This window comes from Canis lupus, chromosome 25, assembly GCF_011100685.1.
Source record: "Canis lupus familiaris isolate Mischka breed German Shepherd chromosome 25, alternate assembly UU_Cfam_GSD_1.0, whole genome shotgun sequence".
NCBI lineage: Eukaryota > Metazoa > Chordata > Mammalia > Carnivora > Canidae > Canis > Canis lupus.
In genome coordinates this window covers 25,660,817-25,668,814 of record NC_049246.1, presented here as the reverse complement: position 1 = coordinate 25,668,814, position 7,998 = coordinate 25,660,817, and the positions used below count along the sequence as shown (strand labels likewise).

The 7,998-nt window shown below is 32.9% G+C and overlaps 1 non-coding gene across 1 annotated transcript; it reads right to left on the bottom strand.

Annotated features, from left to right (window-relative positions):
* Positions 1-2,043: 2,043 nt before the first annotated feature.
* LOC119866027 lies at positions 2,044-2,148 on the bottom strand. Its single transcript, XR_005378963.1, has one exon. It is a non-coding gene; the product is annotated as a U6 spliceosomal RNA (small nuclear RNA).
* Between the last annotated feature and the right edge of the window lie 5,850 nt (positions 2,149-7,998).

Below are 7,998 nucleotides of genomic sequence, written 5' to 3'. Positions count from 1 at the left end.
ACTGGCTAAACATGTGCATGGAAAAGAGAACTTAAACTCCTAAACTCTTACTTCATGCTATCAGACAATTCAAAATGAGATTATAGACATCAATGTAAGAAAAAAAAATCTACTTTGACATCTAAGAGAAAACGGGAGAAAGTCTTTGTGACCTTCGTTTAGGCAAATGGTTTTAGATATGACAAAGCATGCAGAAGCATGACTTATAAAGGAAAAAAAAATAGGGTTCTTCAAAATGAAAACCTATATGCTTTAGATGAAATCATTAAAGAGAAAAGACAAAGACTGGAAAAAAATGTGCTAATCATACATCTGTAAAAGACTGTATTTGAAATACATGAAGATTCTTAAGACTTATTCATAAGAAGACAAAATCCAACAACAACAACAACAACAAAAACCCAGAAGAGGCACCTGCATAGTTCAGTCAGTTAAGCTTCGGCCTTTGGCTCAGGTCATGGTCCCAGAATACTGGGATTGAGTCCCAAATAGGATTCCCTGCTTAGCAGGGAGTCTGCTTCTCCCTCTCCTCCCCACTCCTGCCCTCTCTCACTCCTTGCCGCTATCTCTGTCTCTGTCTCTCTCTCTCTAAAAAAGAAAGAAGAAAGAAAGAAAGAAGAAAGAAGAAAGAAAGAAAGAAAGAAGAAAGAAAGAAAGAAAGAAAGAAGAAAGAAAGAAAGAAAGAAAGAAAGAAAGAAAGAAAGAAAGAAAGAAAAAGAAAGAAAGAAAGAAAAAGAAAGAGAAAAGGACCGTTTTACAGACAATGGAATAAAGAAAATATATGAATGTTTCACAGGAAATTGGAAAGATTCTTAGCATTGTTATTCATTAGGGGAATGCAAATGAAAACCACAAAGATATATCACTAAATCCACTAGAAAAGCTATAATTAAAAAGAAAATAGTAGGAGTAAAGATGGGAAGATACTGGAACTACCCCCACATTACTCATGGGAATGGAATGTGTTACAGACACTTAGGGAAATTAGTGTGATAGTTTTCTTAAAAGTTACACATAAACTTACCATATGAACTAAGAAAAATAAAAATATATTCACACAAAGACATGTACTTGAAATTCTTGAAGGATTATACACACGAGCCAAAACCTAGAAGCAATGTATTGTTGATGAACCAGTGAAAGGATAACCAAAATATGCTACATCTGTGCAATGGAATGCAATTCACCAATTAAAAAAAAAAAAAAATGAACGAACTGCTAATACGTTTTACAATATACATCTCAAAAATGTTATTCTAAATGAAAGAAACCACAATCAAACAGTTTCATATAGTGGGATTCCATAATATAAAATGACAAGCAAAGATCGTTGTAGAGTCATTGATTGCCATGGTGGAGGTCAGAACAGAATAAAGTCTAAGTATTTGGAAGCTTTTTGAGATAATGGGAATATTCTAAAACTGGATCATAGTCATCATCACACAACTCCATAAATTTACTAAAAATAAAAAAAATATATGTAGACCTGCAATGAGGGAATTTTACAATATGTAAGTTTGACTCAATAAAAAGTTAAATTTTAAAATACTTTAATAAAATAAATATTCCAACAGTGCCATGGAATACTGAAATAGGATATTTAATGTAGATTTAGGATGCTAGTTCTCAGTTAGCTTTTATTTTTATTATTTTAATGTTCTGGCTTTGTCTTTTCAAGCACATCCCACTTGTTCACAAAATAATGCTAATGTAGGCAAGGGGAGAGTGTTTAGTCAATGGCAAATGTACTTTGGCAATATTGTTTTGTTGATCCTTGGTGGATTTCTGTGGTAAGTGGTAGAAATGCAGTAATAGTTGCTTGTTAGAAGATACTTTCAAGAATTGACGAGTAGGCCCCAGATGTTCCAATATTGATCTAATTATTTTACTGGAAATTGCTCCAGTATATTTGATTTAAAAGTTCAATTTTAAATGTTCACTTGTTAAGTCATTTGGTTTCTCTTAAGGTAGCTGAAGTTTTGATGGTGCCCTCTTGCTTCATTTAGATAGGAAGAAGCAGATGAATCATCAACTCTTTTGTTTGTTAATATGGAACATTTTACAAATTTGTGTGTCATCCTTGTAAAGGAGCCATGTTCATCTTGTCAGTATTCTTCCAATTGTAGCCATATGCTGCTGAAGTGAGCATATCCCAACTTTTGAGATTACCTCTTTAATGCTTCAAATAAATCAATTTAATGTGAATTTTTCACAGTATCGATTTTGTTTAATTTATTATTGCCAATTTAAAAGGGAAAATGAAAATGAAAAACTTGGAAAACATTACAAAATAAAATACTTTTATGAAAATTCTTTTGCAATAATATTTAACAAATTTTTAATTTTCCAGGTTTTGAAATTTCCAACTTAAGTTAAATTTTTTAAAGATAACAAAAAATTAATTTAATGACAAAGTTTTGCATTCATTAACTTACTTAATGGTGCCTGTTGGAAGCATATGAATACATATGTATTATATATATACACACATATATAATTTATTGCCTAAACTGTTCAGCTGATGTCCAAGAATAAATAAGGGGGGAAAAAGTAAGTAATTAGGGAGTGTAGGAACAGAATATGCCATCATTTAATGCACTGGGAGGTTTTTTGTTGTTGTTGTTGTTTTTAGATATTATTTACTTATTCATGAGAGACAGAGAGAGAGAGAGAGGCAGAGACACAGGCAGAGGGAGAAGCAGGCTCTATGCAGGGCGCCTGACATGAGACTCTTGATTCAGGGTCTCCAGGATCACACCCTGGGCTGAAGGCGGTGCTTAACGGCTGGGCTACCCGGGCTGCCCTGAGAGGTTTTTTTGTTTGTTTGTTTGTTTGTTTGTTTGTTTCTTGATATTAGTTTGAAATCTTAAAGTATAATCCTTAATGAAATACCAAATAAGAAAAAATCCTCATGTTGAGTCACAACTATTATTGATTGGGTTAAAACATTTTGAAGAATGATATTTTAAAAAATAAAGCATGCTTGGTGATTCCTTATTTAAATATATTGAAGCAAAGATGAAAAAAGCTACTTTTTAAAAAATGTGTTTTTCGCAGTATGGTTCATAATATGAGGCTTTATTCAGTAATAGTATTCAAAGATTTAGAAAGCTGTAATAAAGTAAGTAATGGTATTCAGGTTAGTTCTTAATAGAACAATATCCTATTAAAAGTAAAAGCTCTGTTCAGATCAGTAGGATTTACTATCTTATTTTATCTAGCAAGACCAAAAGCAAACTAGCCACTTGTGAGAATCCAATATTTTACTTTGCTGTTACTTATCTTTATACATTTATTTCCAAATAATAAACATCCTTATGCTGACTTCTGGAAAGGGACTTCTGATTCAGATATGAAAAGTTGTGATTAGTCACTCCAGTGATTTTATTTTGGTTTTTATAAATATTTAGAGATTTAGTTTTGATTTTGTAGAGATTGTCTAATTTTAGGTAGGGAAGAATAAAAGGAAAACTCAAGTTTTAGTAAATGTCTTTTAGCCTTTGCATGTGTGCTGTTATAAACATTCTCTCTCTGAATACTGCAGGCATCATTTTGACAGGAAGTGTAATTGTGCTATCTGTGTGAATTTGCAAGTACTTCATGATTAAATATCGCAAAGTAGGTTTAACTCTAAGATAGTTCTACATAGAACTTTCAAACATTTAGTTTTTTAAATTAAAGCATATCTCTGAAATTTTGAAAAGGACTGTACATGACTAATTTGTTTTACTTATTTTATTCTCACAATATCATAACTGTGCATTTTTTAAAAATCCATTTAACTCAATTTCCATGAATCATAACTTGAGGGGAAACTCTAGAGCCTAGTTTTAAAAAGAAATAGCCAAAAGTTTTTCTATAGTACTTACACCATTTTCACGTTCCCACTAATAATGGTTGAAAATTCGAATGACTCCACATTTTTTTAATATTTGTAAATTGTGGCTGTTCTGTTTCATATTCCTAGCAGTGACTTTGTATAGTGAGAAGTTTTTATTTTGATAAGCCTTATTTATCAATTTTTCATATATTTTCTTTTCTATAGTCTATGAAATTTTTGTGTACTTCAGTCATGAAGATATTGTCTTATATTTTCTGCAAAATCTTTATGTGTTTTGATTTTTAAGCAGGTCCACAGCTTATCTCAATTGTTTTTAGTATGTTGTAAGATAGAGGTTAAGATCCATTTTATTCTATAGAGATATATGTGTATGTCAATGACATCTCTTTAAAAGACTTTTGTTCCCCCATTTTCTGTTACTGAAACATGAATGACCATATACATATTGTCCTATTTCAGGAGTCATTATGTTGTCTTGATTACTGAGGCACTGCAGCAAGTCTGGAAACAGATGGTGTTACTACAGAAATGTTTTACTTTGCAAAGATTTCTGTGGATATTGTAGATACTTTGAAATTCCATATAAATTTTAAAATCAGCCTATCACTCGTTCTACCACACACACACACACACACACACACACACACAGAATTGTGATGAGGCTTACATTGGATCTGTACACCAATTTGGAAATAATGGTTATCTTAGAAATATTGAGCCTTTATATCCATGAACATGATATAGATCTTCACTTACCTAGTTCTTAATATTTCAGTAACGACTTACTGCTCCCAAGAGAGAGGTACTGCATATAGTTTGTTAAAACCTGTGGTTTTCTTTTGTTGTGCATATAATTGTGCATGTAATTTATTTTTTAACTCATTGGTACTGGTCTAAAACTATAATTCACTTTGTAAATTTACATAGTGCCCTATCACTGACTAAATATATGTTTTAATTTAAGTAGTGTGTTTTAAGAAGCCCTTGGGATTTCCTGTGAAAATACCCATGTTATCTGTTAATCAATAATGTTTGACTTTTTGCTTTAAATACACAATGTGAGCTTGGAGCTTCTGCAGTGCCAGAACATGAGGAAGTGCCCTAGAGACAGCATGGTGGTATGTCAGAGGGACATGGGAACTAACTGAAAGTCCTCTCAAAGGTCAAACCTGAACATATTGGACATTTACAACCTACTGTAAAATAAACATCAGTCCATATAGATATGAATAAATGACTGAAGAGAGAAGTAAATGGGGACAAAGAGAACACTTTCCAAAGCAGAAGAATTGCAAATACTCTATGTTGACACTCTGCCCTCAACTCCCACTGTGTAACTCTGGACTACAGATAGTGACTTTTTACCAAATAATCTAGTATGGAAATGGGGGAGGGGGATGACAGTACATTGCGCAAATACCTTTGCTACAAGATGACTGCTAACATTACATGGATAAGACGTGTTGATGGCATGAACACTTGAGATGATGGAGGAAAACTGTATTGTCTTCTTCTCCAAAGCCCTGTTTCATCATCAAAGCCCGCCTAAATTAAGGGGCCTTTGGCAGACACCTGAGCAGTACTCTTGAAAAATGCCAAGGCCATTAAAATAAGGAAAGTCTGAGAAAGACTCACAACCAAGAGGAGCCTAAAGCGGTATGGCAACTAAAAACAATATGGTATCCTGGATAGAATCCTGGAACAGCAACAAAAAAAGAACATTGGATACTAATGAAAGAAATTTGAAACAAGTATGGACATTAGCTAATGATAATGTGTAAACATTTTCTCATTATTTGTGACAAAGTTATCATAGCAATGTAAGATTCAACAACAGGAGAAACTGGGTGCAGGATTTAATTTACCAAAACTCTCTGAAGTATTTTTGGAATAGCTTTATACATCTGCAACTATTTTAAAACAAAAAGGATCTAAATTCATAAATAAATAAATGTGTAAACAAAATTTGCCCTATTAAGGTGGTATAAGAATAGGGAGTCAAACCGATATTTTACATTTTATAAATTTGTACTCAAATTTGGGAAGATATTGGTAAGAAAATAAATGTTAGCCCTTATTTATCTTGAAGTACTATGCAGGTTCAGAAATTACTTTTCCCCTTAAGTTGGCTTTTTCATACAATACTCACATGATTGTTTTATTCTGTTATGCTAGTTTTATAAAATGAGGTACATGATGTCATATATTATATATTAATTTGAAGTTTTCTTATTGAATTTCATTATATTTTAATCCTAGACTATTTGGAGACATGTCTGTAAGCCCTACTGGGGCTGCTGGTTTTGGTGTGGGTAGACTTGACACTAATAATCCAATTCCTTTACCATAGCCTATTCTGGGTTTAAAATTGATTCTGCATATGTCACATTTTCAAAAAAAGTCTGCTCAATTTTTAAAATTTACTCATGTTAAGTTTTTATATTATTTCAATGTTCCTGTTTGTCTCTCGTGGATTGGTTGTCCTGTCCTCATTTCTTTGCCCTGCCCTCATTTCTTTGCCTTATGGTTTTTCATCTTTGTCTTTCATTTTTCCTTAATCAGTATCTCCAAAGATTTTCATATTATAAAAGCTATTAATTCCTAATACTACCTGTTAGAATACAGAAGATACTGTCCTCCCTGTTGAAGGCACTTTGAGACCACAACATGAAGCAGGTGACTCCACACAGTTTACACAGAGTTTTATTCAGGATAACTTACTGTTAGAGAGGATCAGGTGAGCAGCCATACAGAGCAGCACAGCTATTCTCTGCAGTGTCCAGACCTTAGTCCATAGATTTTATAGAGCAAGGGGTCATGCAGAAGGCATTATAATGAGATCAAAGCATTCATATAATTGATAGCTAACCTTTCATTAGATCTCAGGGCACCATCTATGAGTCAGGAAGGTGAGAAACTGTTATCTTTAACAAATTGATGGAGGGCCAGAGCAAGCCTTTCCCCATTCCAGCCTTGGCAGGCATTTTCTAAGGTATGTGTATATTAATCTCGAAGGGGCCTCGGACATGTAGCCCCAAGACAGGACAGGAACAAGATGGAGGGCCAAAAATGGAGTCAGTATTGCCTACATTCCTATAGCACCTTAATTTATATCCTTTTATATGTTATGTACCTTCAGCAATTTCTTTTCTAATTTCTTGGTTATGTACTTTTTAATATTTACTGCTTTTTCTGATGTAATATAATCCAGTGATCTAAATTAACCTCTATCATTTCTCAGCTATCATTTTGTTATGTGTAGCCATTGATATAAATTTTATATGATTTTTAATACTTATGTGTAAACTAATTCTAAGATGATCTGGAAAATACGGATTTTATAATAGTATGAATGTGCCAATTTGTCACAAGAAATTAGTGTTCTAGTTTTTAAAGGAAAATTAGGTAGTATATTTGAAAACTAGATAGTATATATAAGTATAGAATTCTGGCACAGTGAAATGAGAGTCACAAGATCAATATTGGGGATCCCTGGGTGGCTCAGCAGTTTAGTGCTTGCCTTCAGCTCAGGGCATGATCCTGGAGACCCGGGATCAAGTCCCACATCAGGCTCCCTGCATGGAGCCTGCTTCTCCCTATGCTTGTGTCTCTGCCTCTCTCTTTCTCTCTGTATCTCTCATGAATAAATAAATAAAATCTTAAAACAAACAAACAAACAAACAAAAAAACAAGATCAATATTGTAAAAGTAAATAAAATCCATTAAAGAAGTTACTAAGTCACACACCAGAGTTATAGCACTCAAAGAAATATATACACCACCAACATATCTATAGGAATTAAGTTGATGTATCAAAAAGGAAGAGGAAAATTTGTAACTCTTTTTATATAATTTGGTTAGTATAACTAATGAAAAAGTTCAGGTCAAAGTATTGGTCAGGCAGTTGTGTTCGGAAGTAAGTATCTCCATAAGTTTAACAGTGAGATTGTTATCAAATCTGAGGCTGATAATTACCAGTTAGTTCTGAAAATTGAATTTGTATATGAATATATCTATATAAACACATTCCATGTATCTATCATCTATCTTTAATTTGTCTACCACCTACATATCATGTATATATCTATATAAATATTGTATAAGAAGAAAGTTATTGTTGATGCCAAGGTGAAAGCTGTTAATGAAGCAACACTGAC